Raw genomic sequence first — 24,732 nt, 5'->3', positions numbered from 1 at the left:
AGGAATGTTGAAGCAAAGCATAAAATATAAATTTTAAAAAGGCAGTGGGCCTTAAGGTCATAATCTTCATTTCTTAGCTATTGTACTATGGTCTATTGTCTATAAATATTAACATGCTTATATAGTTATTACTGAATCTTGGGCTCCAAATAATCTTCAATGCTTGTTGAAATAAACAAGTTAGGTCACTGCAACCCATGTTGAAAATAAGCTTTCTTCAAGATGATGTATCATACCAAGAGACCATAAAATTAGATTTCTAGGAGTATGGGCTTTCCGAAACTCTATCTTGGCTCTGATCAATTAGAGAACTATTAAATCTTATGTGAAGAAAATAATGAATTCTTGAACTGATAGGAAAATAATAGAGTAATAGTACTCATTGTCTTTTTTCTAGTACAGACATTCAAAAGACATATATATGATTTCAATCACTCTTCTTAAGCAGGAGTTAATTATTCAAGATAATAATGAGTTAGTTTGAGCAAAAAGGAATGGGTTTTAACACAGCAGTGGAAAATATATATGAGTTTAGAAACCTGGAGATCCACATCTACCCTGTAAAAGAAACATGAAAGCCCAAAGATTTAAAGTTTAGACTCACTTAATTCTCTCTAAAGTGAAAAGCATGGCATCTACATTAATTCATCATCCAGGTAGCAATGATCTGATAAACTCTGCTGAGGCAATAAAGTCAGCTTTATGTTGATAAGGAAAGTCTAATGCTGAATGCATAATACAATGCAAGTCACAAATATGGCTAAATTAAACCAACAGGAGCCAGTAAATCTCAGCAAAATAAAGTTCTAGACTTAAAGAAAATTAAACCAGCAAAATACAAGGAAACCTTGGGCTATAGACAAGGAATCCAATATGAAGGCAAATTGTCTCTTCAAAGATCATCTTTAACATTGAAAAAACAGAAGGTATAATTTTCACTAATATCTCTCAAAGAAAGATGTCCTACATTTGGTTATTTTTTACCTTACTAAATTTTGCATTTCTCACCAAAAACTTCAATGGTCCACACTAGAATGTTTTTGTCTTTCATTTCTAGACCTGTGTTCTAGGTGTCTCCTCTTACAAAGATTTCCTTCCCTGAATCCTTCCCTAGCCCTCTGTTTGGCATCCCTCACGTGCACCTGTCACATTCTGCAGTTAGTTATTATGCAATAACAAATCATTCCAAGATCAGTGATGTTAAACTTGAGTTTCTGTGTCAAGTTTCTGAGTGTTTCTGCTGATTTTGGCAGACATCAGTTGATCTTGGCTGGATTTGTTCATAGGATTGTCTGTAAGGATGCCTGAGTCTTGTTATTTAGTTAGGCTTAATTCACAATTTTAGTAGTTTAATGATTCCTTACTAAGATAACTGAAATCTCTTCTAGATGGTGCTTTATTCTCTATATAGTGTTGTTTTTTTTTTTCCAACATGGGAAGATCATGGGGCTCCAAGGAAGATAACAGAATCAAGCAAGAATCCAGAGTCTTAGACTCAATGTCTTTCTACCACATTCTATTCACCAGACTACTCACAGGATCAGCCAAAATTCAAGGAAGAGAAATGGAAAACACCAGCTTAAAAGGGTTCCAGTTGAATACATCTAGGAATGAATACATACAATCCAGTTGAATTGAGAATCATATGATAAATAAAGCAGTGTTTTATTATTCATATAATAAGATAAAATGCTTTATGTAAAAGTGAATGAATATATAATGGAAAACTAGTTCATAGTCATGTATGAACTAACAAGCATAGACATAATGGTGGAGTTAGAAAATCTCAATAGATGTGAAAGCTAACAGGTAAATACTTGATGAGGGACAAGATATCAAATTACTATCAAATTACTACTTTCCTTAAAAATGAGACTAAATCATGATAATACCTGGAAGACTTCACATGTATCAGGATGGCTACTCTTCAAAAAATCAGAAAATAACAAGTGTTTGCAAAGATGTGAAGAACTATGACATTTGTGCACCATTTAAGGAGTTGTGAAAACAGTGGAACCTCTGGGGAAAACAGTATTATGGGCTCTTAAAAAAATAATAATAACAAAACAAGACTACCAAGTGAACAGTCCTACTTCTGGACAGATATCCAAAAGAATTGAAAGCAGGATCTCAAAGAGATATTTGTACACCATACTCAACATATTCAATAACTCAAAGGTGGGAACAACCAAAATGTTCAAAGAATGGATAAACAAAATGTGGTATATATTAATATATACAATAGATTATTATTCAAACTCAAAAAGTAAGGAAATCGTGTGTCATGTTACAGTGTGAAGAAACCTTGAGTACCTTATACTTAGTGAAATAAGTGAGCCAGAGAACCTCAGCTACTGTATGATTCCACTTATATGAGGTATCTAAGGGAGTCAAATTCATAGAAACAGAAAAGCAGGATGATGTTTACCAGGGCCTGATGGAAGGGAGTAACGGACAGTTGTTTAATGAGAGTTGTTGTTCAGTTGTTAAGTCAGACCCTACCCTTTGCAACCCCAAGAACTGCAGCACACCAGGCTTCCCTGTCCTTCACTATCGTTTGGTCAAACTCATGTCCATTGACTTAGTGATGCCAGCCAACCATCTCATCCTCTGTTGCCCCCTTCTCCTCCTGCACTCAGTCTTTCTCAGCATCAGGATCTTTTCCAATGAATTGGCTTTATGAATAAGGTGGCCAAAGTATTGGACCTTCAGCTTTAGCATCAGTCCTTCCAATGAATATTCAGGGTTGATTTCCTTTAGGATTGACTGGTTTGATTTCCTTGCAGTCAAGGGACTTTTCAAAGTTTAATGAGAACAGAGTTTCAAATTTGAAAAATGTAAATTTCTAGAGATCTGTCTCATAACAGTGTGATAATACTTAACAGTACTGAACCAAATACTTATAAATGGTCAGGACAGTGAACTTTATGTTATGTGTTTTTTATCCCAATAAGGAAATAAATAAATAAAGATTTTTAAATTGGGCTTTTATGCAAGTTATTTCAAACAAAATAATATCAAAGTATCTAAAGTTGGAATAAATATTGAAAATGGAGCTGTGTGGTCATAAATCTATATTGTTAGTTTGAAAAAATTGTCAAAAGATTAAAATGAACTTATTGCTATAATAAAATTTTTAAAAATTTTTTAAAAAATTTTAAAAATTTTTAAAAAATGAAATAATAATAAAAGCAATTTTTAAACTGCATCTTGAAACATTATAAATATGGAGAATTAAAGCATTTTATGCCTTTCTAAGAAAGGTTTGCACAGCATTTTAGTTATGAATCAATTCCAGTTTTAAATTCAAGTAAGTAACACCCAGATTATTCACTTATGTATCATCATTGATCAAAGTTAGAGTCATTGCAGACTTTTCTTTTTCTAAATTCTGGTCTTTATTGTTTTCTAGGGAATTTATTCTGGAGAAGGCAATGGCACCCCACTCCAGTACTCTTGCCTGGAAAATCCCATGGATGGAGGAGCCTGGTAGGCTGCAGACCATGGGGTCGCTAGAGTCCTACATGACTGAGCGACTTCACTTTCACTTTTCACTTTCATGCATTGGATAAGGAAATGGCAACCCACTCCAGTGTTCTTGCCTGGAGAATCCCAGGGACGGGGGCTCCTGGTGGGCTGCCGGCTGTGGGGTCGCACCGAGTCGGACACAACTGAAGCGACTTAGCAGCAGCAGCAGGGAATTTATTCAACCATAACTTATTGAAAACCAATTTAAAGAGCGAACCCAGGTGCCATTTACTACCTAGGATCCACCTGCATACTAGGGACAGAATAGCATATTGCAGACAAAATAGATAGGATATTGTAAAATATAACATCAGGTGACTGAAATGTCCTGTCTATGAAAACGACCAGCAAAACGATATGAACAACTATGAAAACGATAGCAAAAATGACTGATCCTTCCTCTGTCTAGTCACTGCAGTATGTCTCTAGCTCGTTTCATCAGCAAGTGATTCATTTTTTTTTTCCCCCACTGCAATATGTCTCTAGCTCGTTTCATCAGCAAGTGATTCATTTTTTTTTTCCCCCCCTTGGGTCCTGGCTGGTCCTGTGACTAGTCTGATGAATAGAATATGGTAGAAGGGATATTGAGCCTAGGACTCTGGAGCTTTGGATGCTTCCATTCTCTTCCTTGGAGCCCCATGACCTTACCATGTGATCAAACATTGTCTAGAGGATAAAGCACCATCTGGAAGAGAGCTCACTTATCTTAGTAATGAGTCATTAAACTACTAAAGTTGTGAATGAAGCTTAATCTGTCTGGCAAAGCCCAGTCATGCATAATGAGAATCCTATGAATAAATCCAGCCAAGATCAACTAATCTCTCCCCAGAGCAGCAGAGACACTCAGCTTACCCAGAAAATGGTCAGTTGAACCACTGATTTTTGGAGAGATTTATTATCTCATACTAGCTAACAGGGGCATATATGAGGGATTCCAAACACAGTCCTGGAGTACATAAGAAGTCTAGAGAGGCACACAAGGAAGAGAATCTTTTTAAGAACTGACACCATGAGCATAGACGTCAAAATGAAAGATATAAAAGTTGAGGATATTCCAGTCTGCACCACTGAGGACTGAGGTCTAGAGGGAGAAATGTGAAAGATTATAACACAAAATTAACCAAATGTAAAAAAAAAAAAATCTTTAAGAAATATCTGTGAAGGTCACACATTTCATTCCTTAATTTTGAAGATTTCTTTTCCTCCCTGCTAGTCTCATTGAAAATTTCTAATGAGCTCCTCTTCTATAAACAGAAACTTCTGTATATTTTGCTGGTTTAGTTTTGTTGATGTGTGTTTATGATTCTCATTTAGCTGAGATTGTCTCACTCCTGTTGGCTTAGTTTAGCTACATTACGGAATTGGATTTTATTGTATATTTCAGTACTTGTCCTGATTTGTCATCCGAAAAGTGACTTTGTTGTCTTGACAGTTTCTCAGATCAATGCAATCTAGATTGTCAGTTTGTGAAAGATTGTGCTCTTTCATTTTGGAGGAAATGTAGTTAATCTAAATTCTGAATTTTTGGAATTTAAAGTTTTATTTTCCAAGCTAGTTTTATCTAGGTTTCAAAGCTTGTATGTTTTCCTCTTCAGTGTTAAAATATACTTATTTTTTGTACTAGATTATTATGGCTTTCTTAATTTTTAAGAATTATCTTGCTTCTGATTGACAATAAGACTAATATTTATGTTTTTTTCATGTTGTCATTTGTATATTTGAATTGCAAGAAGGTTTGAGGTTTTCATGTAAAGCCAATAATTCAACCTTTTTTTGTTGTCGTTGTGTTCTTAATCTATAGTAGTTTTTACACTCTTGTGAGACTGGTCTGAGTTGAGGCAAACTCTCAATTTGGAGAAATGTCACTTTGGAGAAAGTTTATTTGCAATGAAAAAAAAATGATAATTTTGTATTCTTTATTCATTAATAATGATGCGATAAGTATTATAGTAAGAATACACTGAGTGCAAGGAAGAGATAAAAGAATTAATAATGTAAGATTAAACACATAAGGCCTGCTGTGTTATGATAAGCTTTATTCTCAGTTTTGACATTCCTTTACTTCTCTGAGATCAATACAATTCTTTTAAATAAGGCTGTAAAAGCTTGTTTCAGTTGCTTGCTCCTCATGGTATATAAAAAGTGAAAAGTCGAAGTGTTAGTTGCTCAGTCATGTCCAACTTTTTGCAACCCCATGGCCTAAGCCCAGGAAAATATTCTAATTTGAAGGAAATTCTAAAATGCTCTACATAAGTCCCAGAAAAATATTCAAAAGATATGCTACTCAGAAGCTAAAATTGGGAAGGTGAAAACAGTTCTCTCTTATAGAAGAAAATACTCTCCCTTGAACATGAGAGCCACACCCATCATTAACCTTAGACTTAATGCTTAAGCCTGTTTAGTTAAGCTAGAGTATCTGATGATTACTATAAAAATAGATATCCTCTTCTCCTGATACTCTATCCATGCAGAGGTGCAGCTTATTCATATATAATTTTTGAAAAATTGGGCAATATGACTCATATAATTAGTAAGTGAACACAAACAAAAGGTTATAATCAACTGGCCAATGGAACCAGTAGAATGGTAAAACTGCTTCTAAGAAGCATTCATAAGATAAAGACTTTTGACTTCTGAAATTTTTTTTTCTAATGGATACTGAATTGGTTAAGTCACATAGAGCTATAACAGAGTAATCTTTGTATGATCTTTTCTTGGGACAAAAATCTACAAGATAACATGCAATCTGGTTTCAAAACTAAGCAAATGCTGAAAAGCAAAGTCAAATGGAAGTATATTTTCTCATTTAATTAAATACTTCTTCAACTTGTTAAACAACATTGTGAGGACATGCATTGATTCTCCTGCTTCGGTTTCAAGATCATAAAAGGTTTTTCTCAATATTTAAGTTGTGTAGTATTTCTAACCTTTTTAAATCCTATCTTTTCCCTATAGTGCTGAATACTATACTATGAAGAAAAATTACAATGCACATCTGTACTCATTAACATGTAAAATAGTCACGTTTTTGACTTGTAGCTATGTATATTACTTTCATGTATACTTATGTATTTTTCTCACTGGAAACAGTTTGTTATCGTTTGCTCATACTTTATTATCTAAAAGTTGAAGAGGAGTCAGAATTATGTCTTTCCATCAGGCAATTGTTATGCTCTTGGAATATGTCCAGTAAGGTTGTTGCATCTTATTATCTCCAAGGACATGGTTTCCAGTGATGCCGCTGTTAACTTTTGCCAATATTCAGTTCATATTACATTCATTAGTCATGTTCAGACTTTGGTCACAAGGGCCCTTTATTTATTCACACAGAGAACCTCTGCTCATCTATAAGAAATTGGGACAATAAAACATTCATTTTATTTCATTGTGTAAAAATCTTTCTTTGTCCAGAGAAATCAAAAATTATCTCTTTCAAAATCTTCTAAAACTCATCTTACTTTTCTCAGAAATTTAAAATAAATGTGCTTTTCTTTCAGGATTGTGATGTCAGCTTTTCTTCCTAGACTTAAAGTGGAATAGGATTTCTGAAGAGTGTCTAGTGTTAGTGGCTCAGTCATGTTTGACTTTTTGTGATCCCAGGCTCCTCTGTCCATGGAATTCTCTAGGCAAGAATACTGGAGTGGATAGATATTCCCTTTTCCAGAGGATCTTCCCCATCCAGGTATTGAACCTGGATCTCCTGCATTGAAGGCAGATTCTTTACCATCTGAGCCACCAGGGAAGCCTGAAAAGCATCCATGTCTGCTAAAATCAATTGCACTGGGAAGACCCAGAGGGATCGGGTAGAGAGGGAGGTGGGAGGGGGAATCGGGATGGGAAATACATGTAAATCCATGGCTGATTCATGTCAATGTATGACAAAACCCACTATATTTTGTATATATATTGTAAAGTAATTAGCCTCCAACTAATAAAAATAAATAAAAAAAAGAAAACTCAGATAGATCATCTCTGTTCCCCAAAATGCTGTGAGAATGTGGATGGGTTCATGAAAGAGTTACTTATGAATGTATTGACTTCACTTATACATAGTTTCATTTTGGGACTAGAAGAATTACATATTCAACTAAAGCTATGATTGCTAAGAGCAAGTATTTTCTTTTTGGTAATATCAGTTTTTCTCTTCATTCACATTTTATTTACTTCATCTCTGTAAAATATCAGATTTATGTTTAAAAATAAGGCAATAATTAATTTGGATATCTCAAGGGAAAAAATAGTTCTGTCTGATATTTTTTTTTCTAGAAAATTAAAAGGTGAAGGGATTAGACTCACTGGAGATATTTATTACACACCTCAATTGAGACATGGGTTAATTCCTGTTTAGTCTTTTTAAATTCAGGAGTAGATTGGTACCAATCACATAATAAGTTTTCAAGAAATTTATCTTGAATAATTTAATGTGTACTCATTGGAGCAGAATAATTGAAGGGACAATCAGAAGTGATGTGCTCGATAATATCACTGTCATTAATCAATATTTATACCAAGATATAACTATTTCATTCTTCATTAGAATGCCAGATATCTGCAATGCTGTCATCAGTGATTACTGAGCTGTATCATGTAAATAATCATGGAAGTAAATAGGAAATATTAATTTCCTATTAAATAGTAAATGCACCTGAATTAAAACAGTTCATCAGCATTCACTAACATCTAGATATGACAGAAGAGAATTGTGGATGTGATAAGAGCTAATTAGAATGGGAGAGTTTTAAAAATTAGATACTGCTTTGAGTTTCGTTGCCACAGTGAAATCTCAAGGGCTTAAGAATTTTCTAGATTTATTTCAGAAGTGTCACTTTCTATGGGATTTTATCTAAAAAGGTATGAGAATATCAGAAGAGTATTTCTCCCGAGCCTGGACAGTACCTCTTTCTTTTGATGGTAACTATAATGGCACCCCACTCCAGTACTCTTGCCTGGAAAATCCCATGGATGGAGGAGCGTGGTAGGCTATAGTCCATGGGGTCACAAATAGTCGGACAGGACTGAGCGACTTCACTTCACTATATACCTATAGGTACTTTCCTAACTATAGAAGATAGATACTGTCAGTTGTTTCAGTCTCAATGGAAAAAATTACCTAAATTAACAAAACACCAAAAAAACCACACGATGGGTTTTTTTATGGGTGCAATTTGTAGCAAATAAGTGAAAGCCATTTATATGACTAATGATGTTCTCCATGGGAAATCCTTTTCTGCCTCATTATGGAGGAAAGTAAGAAAGCTTGTGATCTTTACAAATGGAAATATCTTTCCATGCTATTAATAAATAAATTATGGCTGAGAAAGAAATGTGGAACACCTAGTGCGTCCTATGCAGAACTGCAGAGTCCATAACTCTGGCATTAATTACTTGTTAAAAGAACATTGAACATACCCAGTCACCAAAATTCTCCTGCTTCGTGGAGAATGCAGAAAAGAAAATCCATTTGTCACAGTGGCCATTGCTTAGCGCTCAGATGCATTAACATAACTTCTGAGTAATTTGGGGTCAAAGAAAAGAATATGAGAACAGAGAGGAACATTAAAAAGAGAAACAATTAGAAGTTGAGGCTTTAATTTGCTGTCTGCCAAAGTCTCTGTATGGATTATAGAATGAATGCTCAAAATAATTTTTTGAACTACAGGTTATTAAGTAAACTGAAACTAAAAGGAACAAAGTGGAATAAGAATTCAGGCAGTCTAATTCTAGAAACTGCACAAAACACAGGATGTTTACTTTAAAAAGACGTTAGTCCATAGGAAAGCAATACAGAGATTTGGGGTCAGGTTTCCATAACATTAAAGTTAGTCTCAAAAGTCAGTGCAGTTTTTTCTGATTAACTTTAATAGAAAGAAAGAAAATAAAAACTTTCTTTCTAAACGCTTTTTAAAATAGTTTTGTTATTTTCTTACTAAAGTTATGTTGACTTACATTTTTTAAAATAGTTTTAAAATTATAACTTGTTCTTTGTCTATAAGGCAAAAATAAAATTCACTCTGATTATTTCTATAAACTTTGGATGAACACTGACTGTGCCCTTGGCAATAAGATGCTGATGAGAACACAATGTTTAAAATGAAATTTACCAACATGACTGGAAATCTAGTCATAAAAGCTGCTGTAAGATAATCATAGGTTACAGTAGGAATAGTTAGAGGAAAGATTAACTCCATCTTGAAGTATTAGACATGGATTCCTGGTAGAAATGATCTCCAAATAAAAACTCAGAAAAGAGAAGGAGGAGACTGGAGAGAGTTCAAATAGAGACATTGTTAAGGAGAGAAGGACTAGCACATGGGAATTTCCACAGGGAATTTAAGCATAGCCTTTTGTGAAAACCTGCAACTAGATAAGTTAGATGAAAAAAAAAAGAGGAGACATAAATTAGCTGTCTGATGCTGTAGACTGACCTGTTTATCACTATGGTGTATTATCTCTTGATAGCATCCAGAATCATTATACTGGTGGGATAGGGCAAGAAATTAGGCAAATTGTATGATTTGCTACTGGAAATATTAGAATGATTCTCATACACTTAAATTTTATGATGAGGCCAAAAGAGACTAATTGATAGGATTAAAGTTAAATGTGCTAGTTACAAAAACTCAATTTATAAAATATTTTAAAAATTAAACTTAATACCCAGTCCCCCAGGCCCAATAAATAGTGAGATGGACAAACCTCCAGGGGTGGAAAGCAGATCCAGAGGAGGAGGGGTAGAGGAAACTGAGGGGTCTCCAAGGCATCGTGACAGTCACCCACTCCATAGCAGCCTGCCTCTCACCTGCCACCCATTATCAGAAGGGAGTCCTGCCGTGGCCACTATGTCACCAGGTACTTAAAGCCCTGGTCTTTCTGAGCTAGCTGCCTTGCTCTGCTGCCTACTTCCTACCTTAGTGTGGGTGTTCTCAGTTTACTGGGGAATGGGACAGAGGGAAACAGACAAACCCAGGATGGGCAACATTTAGGCCATGTCCAAGGTTGGCCAAAGTCAAAAGACTGGCTTCCCAGCAGGGCAGGAAGTTGAGCAGTGGTTCCAAGTCTATGTCTCCTTTGCTTGTTGCTTTTCAAAATTCTGCAATTGTTTTAAGCAATACAGTTTTTTAGACCAACACTTTTATTAAACTTTAAAATTTTCTTTACTGTTTTTTTTTAAGTTAAACAAACAAAGAAAATTAAACAAAAAACCTACCACTCTTACTCTCCCCAACTTGATCCATGAGAGTCCCCCTGCACTCCCCTCTGCTTTTGCATTTGATCATTCCTCCCTTTTCCCTCAGCTTGAAGCATCTATGACCAGTGTCTGTGAGATGATGTGTTTTTTAGTGTCTCAGGATAAGAAATGGCAATCATTCCACCAGCTGCTGGAAACTGGTTAGCCTTGAGACAAGGGTTTCTAGGGCTTCAGCTCAGGATGAGTATTTAATCACAGGGTCTCCAGAAATCCCTCTTCTGGCTACCACAAGCAATGGCTTCTTTTCTGGGCTTAGGAGCCAGACCTGGACTGTTTTGTCAGAGACAGGACCCCACAGACTATGCTGGGGCTTCCTCTTTGACCAAAGCTGGGCTCGCTTGAGACTTGAAGACTTCAGGCAGTCCTGTAAGATGAGCCTCCATGATCCTGCCTCTACCGACTCACATGATGCCTGGTCCCTCTGCCTAATCCAGTACCACATCTGGCCTCCCTTCTCTGGGCCTGCACCCCTCCATGGGCTACAGCCCGCTCAGGGATCAGTTGCAGGCTCAAAGGGAAGCTATGAATCAGGCCAGAGCTTGTTTCAAGTCCAAGAAAAAAGTTGTCTTACTGGTGGAGGCTAGTCTCCCAAATCCTGGAGCCAGCCCTGCCAGCCAAAGGATGATTTTTGTTCTTTGGTGACCATTGTTTTCCTTCTCTGAAATATCTTAGATGATAGTGTTGTTGACTCAGATTTCTATGAAAAAGAAAAAAAAAAAGAAAAAAGCAACAAAAACTATACCTCTTGAGTGACAGACATCCTGGCCTATTCCTCTCTGAGGAATCTTGAGGGGAAAGAATACTGTAGTTCCTGCTCTGTTTATATGTTTCTGTGGAGACAGAAACACTGCCTGCCCCGGGGTGTTGGGTGTTTTTGTCCATGTTGCCATCCCAGGCCTGTGATAGGGGCTTGTGGCTACATTGTAATGTCTGGGCCATGTCTGGGGAGTCCTTCCCACCTGCCCAGCCACCTTGAAGAGGACTAGCCACCACCTTGAAGGGGACTAGCCACCCCCTTGAAGAGGCCAGCATTTCCTTCCTATGATTCAAGTCACAGGGAGCACCATATCCCGTGACACCACCTTCAGGAGCTCTGGCGACACGTGCGTCCATGATCCTCCCCCTGGGCTACCTACCTGAGCCCACCTCTGCCCACAGTCCTGCACAGGAGTCAATTAAACAGGATGTCTCTGAGCCCATGTCCCCAAAGAGTCGGCCAAGGGCTGCTGGCCAACCTGACTCCATAAGTCCTGCATGGCCAAGTGATAGTTGGCAGGTTCTGCTACCCAAGACCTCTGCTACCTTCCACCCTGCCATCTGGCAAGGAATGGGCCCTTTTATGTGAATTGACTACCTTTGGAAATGTGACCAATTAGTGTGAAATGCATGTTTAGGAAATGTTAGATACTGTATTTGAACCAATAAATGTGAATCCTTCTGCAAATAAATAAATAAACCTAATTTCTATTTCAAAAAAAAAAATTCTATTTCTTTCTTGCTTTGTGGTGTTGGTTTGGTCATTAAGTTGCATCCAACTCTTGCAACCCTATACCTGTAGCCCACCAGACTCTTCATCTATGAGATTTCCCATGCAAGAATGCTGGAATGGGCTGCCATTTCCTTTTCCAGGGGATTTCCTGACCCAGGGAATGAACCTGCCTCTCCCATACTGCAAATGAAGTGAAGTGAAAGTTGCTCAGCCTTGTCCGACTCTTTGTGACTCCATGGACAATACAGTGGAGTGGGTAGTCATTCCCTTCTCCAGAGGATCTTCCCAACAGAGGGATTGAACCCAGGTCTCCTGCATTGCAGGCAGATTCTTTACCAGCTGACCCACCAGGGAAGCCCTTCCTATACTGCAGGGAGATTCTTAACTGACTGAGCCATCAGGGGATGTGTTACCAAAATTCATTATAGGGCATTGTCTCAGTATATCTGTGTTGCTGTCCTCTGTCCAAATTTGTATTAATTCTACTGCACTTATAGTTTTGATGTGATTGGAGTAGAGGGATGTCTGTATCCATTAGATATAGAGGCATCCATCATATCTTCTGGTTCTCAGTTACCTAAGTGCATGCATGACTCTGTGATGCCTCTTGTTCCTCTTGATTATTTTCCTTTTCAAGTTCAGTTGTTCTCTGTGTAAGGTTTAAGACACTTTCATATTCCTGTAGCATACTATGAAAAATTGTGAGATATCTGAGATTCTTCTTTACCTCCATGTCACTGCTTCAGTTCAGTCGCTCAGTCGTGTCTGACTCTTTGTGACCCCATGGACCTTAGCAAACCAGGCCTCCCTGTCCATCAACAACTCACAGAGTTTATTCAAACTCATCTCCATTGAGTCAGTGATTCCATCCAACCATCTCATCCTCTGTCATCCCCTTCTCCTCCTGCCGTCAATCTTTCCCAGCATCAGGGTCTTTTCGAATGAGTCACCACTTTGAATCAGGTGGCCAAAGTATTGGAGTTTCAGCTTTAACATCAGTCCCTCCAATGAACACCCATGACTGATCTCCCTTAGAATGGACTGTTGGATCTCCTTGCAGTCCAAGGGACTTTCAAGAGCCTTCTCCAACACCACAGTTCAAAAGCATCAATTCTTCTGCACTAGGCATGAAAAAAGTCATTTATTTATTAATATATCTGTCAATCTTGGGGCTTCCCAGGTGGCACTAGTGGTAAAGAATCTGCCTCCTCATGCAGGAGATGTAAGAGATGCTGATTCAATCCCTGGGTCTGGGAGATCCCTTGGAGAAACAAACGACAAACCCCTCAAACATTCCTACCTGGAGAATCCCATGGACAGTGGAGCCTGGAAGGCTACAGTCCACAGGGTCACAAAGAGTTGGATATGACTGAAGCAACTTAGCACATGCACATGTCAATCTTAAGAGCAGGAAAATGTGATTAGGCTTTCCAAGATTTTTTTATCTATGTTCAAGAAATAGCTAAGTATTGCCTATTGATATTCTACTTAGATATCCATATGGGAAAAAAAATCCAGAAATCTGTCAAGTTTCCTTCTTTGCTTGTGTTAATATCTGTGGAGGCTGGCACAGAACCCCCAATCTGATTTAGAACCACTAAAATCTAACAATTATTCTCCAGTTCTCTTACCCTCTGTTAAAGAGATTTCGTAAAATCTCTGAGGATGAATATACATTCTGCCCACAGAATAAAATGCATATTGATCAAAAATATGTCATTAATCTTACAGTTTCATAGACTTGAAACACAAATCCCAAGAGTGTGCTCTTTCATCATAGCTCGTGATTAAAGCTGAAATTTAGCCCTGTCTAAATAGGAGATGATATAAGTGGTTTGAGGAAAGATCTAGCAAGGAAAGAAAGTCATTTATAAGTACTTTAAAAGCTTTGTCCTCCCAGAAAACATTGGGGTGTGTTCATCATATCTGGGCTTTCTTGAAAATAATTTTGATTGTATTGCTTTTAAAAGACTGGATAAGGGTCACAAAATGTATATTTTGAGTATGTCAATATGTTTTTGAAGTATCTCAGCACTAGTATAAGGCAACCTAAGTGAATTAATGTTGTAAGTGAGAGAAGAAAAGGAATAAATTAGGAAGATATTAAGGGCACACACATAATAAGACCAAATGACAAACTAAATGGGAGGAGGAAAAAAAAAAAAGAAATATAGAATGCTACTCTGAGAAATTTAGGACTGACAGGAAAGGAGTGAAAACAGTGAGTATCACATTTAAAATCTTGAAATATGCATTATGAGCACAACATAGAGTGAGAAATTCATTGGTTTTGCCACCAGAAATCCACCTCAAAAGCTATTTTTCCCTCTTCTGAGTTTCTTCTTTCTCTGATTTCCACACAGTTTGGGAGAAAGTGTGGAGCCAGGAATGAGAAACCATATAGCAGTCATCACTTTCATCCTACTGGGACTTACAGATGACTCACAATAGCAGATTCTGACTCTCATATTTCTACTCATCACCTACATGTTGAGTGTAATTGGAAACCTGGCCATCCTCATCCTCATATTGGTCGATTCCCACCTTAAAACTATGATGTGCTTTTTTCTCCAAAATTTTTCCTTCTTAAAAATCTCATTCACTTCTGCCTGCACTTCTGCCTGTACTCTTGTACAGTATATCATCAGGTGACAGGACCATTACCTATAATGCTTGTGTATGCCAACTATTTTTTACAGACCTGTTTGAAATAACAGAATTTTTTCTCTTGGATGACACGTCTTATGGTTGCTATGTAGCCATCTGTAAACCCCTGCTTTACATGACCATCATGAACCACAGGGTCTGCAAAAGACTCATCTCTGCTGTTGGATGACCACTGTGTTGATCATGATCCCACCATTTAGCTTGGAACTGAGCCTGGAATCCTGTGATTCTAATGTTCTTGACCACTTTTTCTGTGATGCTAAACCTGTCCTGAAGATCACATGCTCAGATACACGGTTCATGGAGAAGATGGTTATCATCTGTTCTGCATTAATCCTCATAATGATTCTCATGTTTGTGGTTTGGTCCTGTGTAAGTATTATCCAAACACTTCTAAGATTCCCCTCTGCCTAGCAATGGAAAAAGGCATTTTCCACCTGTTCTTCCCACATGATTGTGTTTCCATTACCTATGGCAATTGTATATTTATCTATATCAAAAATTCAGCAAAAGATGAAATGGAAATTAATAAAGGTGTGTCAATATTAACGACTTCCATCTCTTCCATGTTAAATCCATTTATCTATACCCTGAGAAACAAACAAATGAAACAAGACTTTAATAAATTAGTCAGAAACATTACATTCTTCTCAAGGAGTTAGGGAAATGTTGAAGTAGGGTTGTGTGCGCAGTGGTAAAGAATATGCCTGCCAGTGTTGGAGATGCAAGAGACTGGGGTTCAATCTCTGGGTAGGAAATGGCAACTCACTCCAGTACTCTTACATGGAAAATTCCATGGACATAGGGGCCTGGCCCTCTACAGTATAATAGGGTCCCAAACAGTTGGATACTACTGAGCACCATTACCACCACCACAAAAGGGTCCATAAACTTACTTGCTTGTTTTCACCCCATTTTTTCCTCTTTCTGATCTATATTTCTTTACATCCTCATCAATACACCTTTTACTTCTCCTTATAGATTATCTTCTCTGTCTCTTTTTGTAAAGGCACATGAACAAAAAATGCTTTTTTAATCAAGAATTAACTATCTATATATATAATCAATATATAGATATCTGCTTCAAAAATGGCAGTGATAAAAAACAATATTCAGAACTCATGATAATACACTAGTCCATTTGGAAATTAAAAACCAAGCTACAAATGGTAGAACCTAATCACAGGATCTTATAGGTAAAATATTTCTGAGGCCACTTTGTGTAAACTAGGATTTAAGACTAAATTAATAATTAATATTTATTAAGAAAATTTTAGAATATATATATAAGGGTGAAATCTCTCTGGGGGTACAGAAACATGCAAAGTGTTACAGCCATAGAAGAGAGTAGTTTTCAATCTCCAAAACAGATTTTAGAAATAAGCTGATTTGTTCTTAAGACCTACATCATGATTCTTTCTTTAACAGTGTTATGTTAGAAAAAAAATTCAAAATCTTTTTCTCTCTTTATATTTATGTTGGTCTATGAAATTTCCTCCTGCTGTTGATAACTCTTTCTCAATATGTTTCTCAGCTGTTTTAAAAACCTACTCTATACCAAAGACCTATATAAGACCTGTTTGTCTTATTACTCTTTTCTGTTTCCATCATTTTAAAATTTATGACTACCTCCTGAAATAATTTATTTCTTCTCTGTATAATCTCCTCTTAGTTTGACCAAAGTCTCTGAACTGGCCTAGAAGATAGTTTAAACTTCACAGTGGTTTCAGAATCAAATGAGAAAGACTCACTACAATTTTTATATTCCCTATGTCTTAATTGGTCTTGTTATTTATTAATTTCACATGTAACCAGCATCTATATAGCTCCTTTTTTCCTCCTTATTAGTTAATGGAAAAATAATCTTTCTAGGATGCTGTCATCTGGCAAAAAGAAAAAATTCCCAGACGTATTGTAAGAAAATGATAATCATAAAGATATTTCCCTTTCCAGTGACCAGCTTTCAGAGCCTTTTTTCTCAAGTTATTGAATACTATACTTAACTTATATATATATTATATATAATACATATATATATATATATGTATATACATACAATTAATCAGAAAATAGAGTGGCAGAGATTTAGTTAGATTTAATAAACTCTGTGCCTTGACATTTGGTGAAGGCAATGGCAACCCACTCCAGTACTCTTGCCTGGAGAATCCCATGGACGGAGGAGCCTGGTGGGCTGCCGTCTATGGGGTCGCACAGAGTCGGACACGACTGAAGCGACTTAGCAGCAGCAGCAGCAGCAGTGCCTTAACATTACAGAATTGTGTGCAATAAAATTACGTTAAATGATTAATCAAAAAGGAAACAAACTAAATCATTTGTAAATCTGTTTTAGATTTTCCCAGGAATTAGCCTAATTTATATATTTAAAAGATTCATATCCTCAAGTACTTATCTCATGTAAGCTATTGAAGCATTTGTACTTTTTTCTAGAATGCAGAAAAAAATTAGGTACAAGTCTAAGGCATTATGAAGGTACTCTTTACAGTCAAGAAAAGCTTTTTTAATGAATTGGAAAATAAAAGTCCAACGTATTTAAGTTGTGATTCAGTTGTAGAGATATGGTTGTGCAGTCTGCGAGTCTCATCCCCTCATGCTATTTTGAACTTATATAATGCTTAGGAAAACCAGAATATATTTGATTTTTATCCCCCTTAATTAATACCCTGTTACTTTCCCACCTATGTTGAAAAGATAGAAATGAAACAAATATTAATACCAGTGTAACATTTTTTAAACATTTCTTATAATTGGTAATGGGAATGCAAAAATTCAAGAATTGCAACCTCTAAGAGAGGAGCTTCTTGTTATTGTTTAGTTGCTACATCATGTCTGACTCTTTTGTGACCCCATGAATAGGGGGCTTCCTTTATTAGTCTGTCAGGTTCCTTTGTTCTTGGGATTTTCCAGGCAAGAAGAGTGGAGTGGGTTGGCATTTCCTTTTCCAAGGGATCTTCCTGAACCCTTCTGCATTGGCAGGCAGATTCTTTACCACTGAGATACCAGGGAAGCCCAAGAGAGGAGCTATATCACTGCTAATGTTATATTTAAAAAAGAGTATATTTTTTAGCATCTTATTAATTATACATACAAGGGATCTTATTGGGTGGGATAATTAAACAACTCAAAAGCAAAATTTTCCTTGGGATAAATGATCAGAAGACACTAATTATATACAATAAAACTAACTCATATATCATATTTTAATAAAAGGTGAAGTATACCCTCAGTAGTATACCTGCCTATAACTGAGTTTATTAAAAATCTGTAACAGAATGAGTAAGACCAACCATCACATTAGTTTTACCATTGAAAACTTGATTTTAGGGAGTTCCCTGGTGTTCTAGTGTTTAAGGTTTGGCGTTTTCACTACGGAGGCCCACATTTACTCCCTGGTCAGGGAAATGAGATCCTGAGTGCAGTGAGACTTTTTTTTTTTTTTTTAATAATTTTCCCCTGAAGCTTGGAAATTCCCTGATAGTCCAGTAGTTAGGATTTGGCACTTTGACTGTCCAGGAACTAAGACCCCAGAAGCCAAGTAGTATGATTAAAAAAAAAGTCTAAAAAACTTGACTAAATTTCACTGTAATGGCATAGCCATCAAACTCACCACATTAGAATATATCTTATTCAGCAAATCCTTGAAAAGATTGTTGAAAAATAACTCATTTTATAATATGTGATGGCATCATCCAGGCAATAAATTTCGGTAATTTTTCCAGTAGTCATGTATGGATGTGAGAGTTGGACTATAAAGAAAGCTGAGCACTGAAAAATTGATGCTTTTGAACTGTGGTGTTGAAGAAGACTCTTGAGAGTCCCTTGGACTGCAAGGAGATCCAACCAGTCCATCCTAAAGATCAGTCCTGAGTGTTCATTGGAAGGACTGATGTTGAAGCTGAAACTCCAATACTTTGGCCACCTGATGCGAAGAACTGACTCATTTGAAAAGACCCTGATACTGGGAAAGATTGATGGCAGGAGGAGAAGGGGATGACAGAGGATGAGATGGTTGGATAGCATCACTGACTCAATGGGCATGATCTTGAGTAAACACTGGGAGTTGGTGATGGACAGGGAGGCCTGGCATGCTGCAGTCCATTGGGTCACAAAGAGTCGGACATGATTGAGTGACTGTACTGAACTGAACTGAAAGATTGTTTCAATGTACAAAGTCTAACACAAGAAGAGCAGTAGCTCAAAACTCAATTTACTAATAAATTAATAATTTAGCAATTAACTCAATTAATTATCAAATAACATATTATGAAATTAATAGCTAATATTAATAAAACAAGGTGTGGCTTTATACTTATTGGGGAGTTATGCCCTTGAATTATAACATTTAGGAAACTTGCACTGGTACAAAAAAATAAAAAAGTAAGACAATTTGATATTAGTAATTTTAAGGTCTCTCTATCATATAAGTTGTAACAAACAAAAAAGAAGGTGTCATAGTTTCATGTGTCAACTTGGCAGAGCTAATGAACACCCATATAGCTGGTAAAATATTTCAGAGTGTGTCTGTAAGGGTGTTTCTGGGAAGGATTAGCATTTGAATCTGTAGACTGGCTAAAGAAGATGGCCCTCAACAAAGCAAGTGGGCATCCTCCAATTTACTGAAGGCCTGACTAGAAAAAAAAGGCAGAGGAAAAGTGAATATGATCTCTGCCGGGAGACATTATGGGAGGTCCCGCCCGTGACGAGGTCATGAAGAAAATACTGGGCAGGCAAGGCCGTCCGGGATCACATCCATGATGAGGTCATGAGGAAAAAACCTGACAGGCAAGGCCATCTAGGATAAGGGACACTCCAGATTGGCCTCAGCCTCTACCCCACCCTGTATCCTCCCCACTTTTCTGCTGTTGTTCTTCTTTGTCCTGCTGCAAATTCTTGTGTTGCCTGCCGAGAGTTCTCCTGCTCCTCTTTCACTGAATAAAGAACAACTTAAAACCTTAACTAATAAATCTCCTGGATGCTGGTACCCTATGAAGGGGCCAGGGATGAAGGAAATGCTTCGATTCAAACCCTTTTGCTGGCATTCTGGCTTGTTTGATAAATTTTGTGCTCTCATTGCACAAAATGCTCATGATTGTCCTAAACATCCTAAGCACAGTATGCTAACAAAAGAAACTATTAAGCATAGGTCCCTCTGTGGGGTGAGAAAAGCTCCACAAATATTATAGCCACAAATGTGCCTAATAGAAAATGCTTTAGATAGATAGAGATTAGCTGGTGACTTCTTGCAGGTAGTTAACTTTTAGACTAAGAGCCTGTTTTGTGCCATATCTGCTGTTTTTGCAATCCTTTGCATTTCTGTTCTGTAAAAATGTAATCCTATCTAGTTCCCATGGAGATGATACCTAATAGAAAGAAAATAGATTAACCACAAAAAAGACAGGGTTGGCTACTGAAGTTGCTTAAAGTTGCACCAGGTGCAAGCCATAAATTGTCAACAGGCCTGAAAGCCAAAAGATATTATACATAGAGAATAACCATAAAACCTCATCCTGAGGGTTCCCCTGCATCCGGCTGGGGCTGGATCCTGACAGATCTCCACTTGAAACTGGACAAATTCTTATCTTGCATTGGCACTGACAGTTCTGGTTCATGGGGCTTCAATTTTGGACCAGGATTTCCAAGATTGGCACCCTGGTTTTGTTTATTTGTATTTTTGCTGTGTGTCATGGAGGGATTGAACCTTCACTCCCTGCAGAGGCAGTGCCAAATCTTAACCATTGGACAACCAGACATGTCCAGGCTCCCTGGTTTTAAAACCTTCAAATTTGTTTCCCTTGCCGCTTAGCTGGTAAAGAAACTGCCTGCAATGCAGGAGACCTGGGTTTGATCCCTGTGTTGGAAAGATCCCCTGGAGAAGGGAAAGACTACCCACTCTAGTATTCTTGCCTGGAAATTCCATGGACTATATAGTCCATGGTGCCACAAGAGTCGGACACGACTGAGTGACATTCATATTCAGTTTTTCAAACTTGAACTAGAACTTAAACCATGAATTTCCCTGGTTCTCCAGCTTGCAGATGGCAGCTTGTTGGATTTCTCAGACTCCATGATAATGTGTTTCAATTACTATGATAAATATCACCTTATATCTATCAATTCAGTTCAGTTGCTCAGTCATGTCCGACTCTTTGTGACCCAATGGACTGCAGCACGCCAGGCTTCCTTGTCCATCATCAACTATTGGAGCTTGCACAAACTCAAGTCCATTGAGTCAGTGATGCCATCAACCATCTCATCATCTGTCACTCCTTTCTCCTCCTGCCCTCAATCTTTCCCAGCATCAGGGTCTTTTAAATGAGTCAGTTCTTTGAATCCCGTGGTCAAAGTATTGGAGTTTCAGCTTCAACATCAGTCCTTCCAATAAATATTCAGGACTGATTTCCTTTAGATGGACTGTTGGATTTCCTTGCAGTCCAAGGGACTCTCAAGAGTCTTCTCCAACACCACAGTTCAAAAGCATCAATTTTTGGAGCACAGCTTTTTTTTATAGTTCAACTCTCACATCCATACATGACTACTGGAAAAAAACCATAGCTTTGGCAAGATGGAACTTCGTTGGCAAAGTAATGTCTCTGCTTTTTAGCATGCTGTCTAGGTTTGTCATAACTTTCCTTCCAAGGAGCAAGCGTTTTTTTTTTTTTTTTTAATGTCATGGCTGCAGTCACCATCTGCAGTGATTTTGGAGCCCCCACAAATAAAGTCTCTCACTGTTTCCATTGTTCCCCCATCTATTTGCCATGAAGTGATGGGACTGGATGCCATGATCTTAGTTTTCTGAATGTTGAGCTTTAAGCCAACTTTTTCACCCTCCTCTTTCACTTTCATCAAGAGGCTCTTTAGTTCTTCTTTGCTTTCTGCCATAAGGGTGCTGTCATCTGCATATCTGAGGTTATTGATATTTCTCCCAGCAATTTTGATTCCAGCTTGTGCTTCCTCCAGCCCAGCGTTCCTCATAATGTACTCTGCATATAAGTTAAATAAACAGGGTGACATTATTCAGCCTTGACATACTCCTTTCCCAATTTGGAACCAGTCTGTTTTTCCATGTTCATTTCTCACTGTTGCTTCTTGACCTGCATACAGATTTACTCAGGAGGCAGGTCAGGTGGTCTGGTATTCCCATCTTTCAGAATTTTCCACAGTTTGTTGTGATACACAGAGTCAAAGGCTTTCGCATAGTCAATACAGCAGAAGTAGATGTTTTTCTGGAACTCACTTGGTTTTTCGATGATCCAACAGATGTTGGGAATTTGATCTCTGGTTCCTCTGCCATTTCCAAATCCAGCCTGAACATCTGGAAGTTCATGGTTCATGTACAGTTGAAGCTTGTCTTGGAGAATTTTGAGCATTACTTTGCTAACATGTGAGATGAGTGCATTGTGCAAAAGTTTTAGAATTCTTTGGCATTTCTTTTCTTTGGGATTGGAATGAAAACTGACCTTTTCCAGTCCTGTGGCCACTGCTGAGCTTTCCAAATTTGCTGGTATATTGATTGCACAGCATCATCTTTCAGGATTTGAAATAAGCTCAACTGGAATTCTATCACCTCCACTGGCTTTGTTCATAATGATGCTCCCTAAGGCCCACTTGACCTTGCATTTCAGGATGTCTGGCTCTAGGTGAGTGATCACACCATCGTGATTATATGGGTCGTGAAGATCTTTTTTGTATAGTTCTTCTGTGTATTCTTACCACCTCTTCTTAATATCTTCTGCTTCTGTAAGGTCCATACCATTTCTGTCCTTTATTGTGCCCATCTTTGCATGAAATATTCCCTTGGTATCTCTATTTTTCTTGAAGATATATCTAGTCTTTCCCATTCTATTGTTTTCATCTGTTTCTTTGCACTGATCACTGAGGAAGGCTTTTATATCTCTTCTTGCTATTCTTCTGAACTCTTCATTCAAATGGGTATATCTTTCCTTCTCTCCTTTGCCTTTTGCTTCTCTTCTTTTCAAAGCTATTTGTAAGGCCTGCTCAGACTACCATTTTTCCTTTTTGAATTTCTTTTTCTTGGGGATGGTCTTTATCACTGCTTCCTGTACAATGTCACGAACCTCTGTCCATAGTTCTTCAGGCACTCTGTCTATCAGATCTAATCCCTTGAATCTATTTGCCACTTCTACTGTATAATTGCAAGGGATTTGATTTAGGTCATACCTGAATGGTCTAGTGGTTTCCCCCACTTTCTTCAATTTAAGTGAATTCGGGAATAAGGAGTTCATGACCTGAGCTATATTCAGCTTCCAGTCTTGTTTTTGCTGACTGTATAGAGCTTCTCCATCTTTTGTTGGAAAGAATATAATCATTCTGATTTCAGTATTGACCATCTGGTGATATCCATGTGTAGAGTCTTCTCTTGTGTTGTTGGAAGAGGGTGTTTGCTATGACCATGCATTCTCTTTGGAAAACTTTATTAGCATTTGCCCTGCTTCATTTTGTACTCCAAGGCCCAATTTGCTTGTTACTCCAGATATTTCTCGCCTTCCTACTTTTGCATTCCTGTCCCCTATAATAAAAAGGACATCTTTTTTGGGTGCTAGTTCTAGGAGGTCTGTAGGTCTTCATAGAACCATTCAACTTCAACTTCCTCAACATTATTGGTCGGGGTATAGACTTGGATTACTGTGATATTGAACGGCTTGCCTTGGAAATGAACAGAGATCATCTATGCCTATATCTATACCTATATCTAATTTATATATCCTAATTGTTATGGTTATGTACAGTTTACTGCTTATACAGATTACATATATCCTATTGGTTCATTACCTCCAGAAAACTCTGATTAATACAAATATTGTTACCAAGAAAGATTCCAGAGGAACAGAATTTTAAGGATGAGTTTGGTGAATTGATTCTGGGGTTTCTGGAATGCTCTCCAAGCTGGTTAGGTTTAAAGATGATAATAATTTTATTTCCCATAATAAAGAGAGCCTTGATAGTCTATGGCATGCACTATTTGTAGAGACATATAATATATCTATATGGGCTACTCTATAATAAATCTCATCCTGTATCTATACCTATATCTAATTTGTATTTCCTATTTGTTATGGCTATGTACAGTTTACTCTTCAGGAATAATTGGAAACTTCAAGGGAGCATTCCACCCAGATGGGCACAGTAAAGGATACAAATGGTAGGGACCTAGTAAATGATGAATGGATCAAGAAGATATGGAAAGAATACATGGAAGAACTGTATAAAAAAGATATAATGAACTGGATTACGATGATGGTGTGGTTAATCACCCAGAGCCCCAGACATTCTGCAGTGCGAAGTCAAGTGGGCCTTAAGAAGCATAGCTGTTAATATGCATAGTGGATCCAGTGAAATTCCAGCAGAACTGTTCAAATTTCTAAAGGAGGATTCCATCAAGACTTTGCATTCAGTATGCCAGCAAATCTGGAAGATCCAGCGGTGGCACAGGACTGGAAAAGATCAATCCTCATCCCAATTCCCAAGAAGAGTAGTACCAAGGAATGTGCTAACCATCAGACAATTGCACTTATCCTCCATGCTAGTAAGGTCATGCTTAAAATCTTACATGCTAGGCGTCAGCATTATGTGAACCAACAACTTCCAGATGTCCAAGCTGGGTTCGAAAAGAAAGACAAACTAGAGATCAAATTGCCAACATTCGCTGGACAATAGAGAAAGCAAGGGAACTTCAGAATTTCTATCTCTGTTTCATTGACTATGTTAAAGCTTCTGACTGTGTGGATCATGTAAAACTGTGGAAAGCTCTTAGAGAGATGGG

General features: G+C 37.5%; 1 pseudogene; it reads left to right on the top strand.

Moving 5' to 3' along the window:
* The first annotated feature begins 14,654 nt into the window (after nucleotides 1-14,654).
* On the top strand, nucleotides 14,655-15,595 carry LOC122680020 (annotated as a pseudogene).
* Nucleotides 15,596-24,732: the final 9,137 nt, after the last annotated feature.

Source organism: Cervus elaphus, chromosome 22 (genome assembly GCF_910594005.1).
Source record: "Cervus elaphus chromosome 22, mCerEla1.1, whole genome shotgun sequence".
In the NCBI taxonomy this organism is placed as follows: Eukaryota; Metazoa; Chordata; class Mammalia; order Artiodactyla; family Cervidae; genus Cervus; species Cervus elaphus.
Note: the sequence above shows the minus strand (reverse complement) of the source record. Positions and strands in the feature narration are given on the sequence as shown.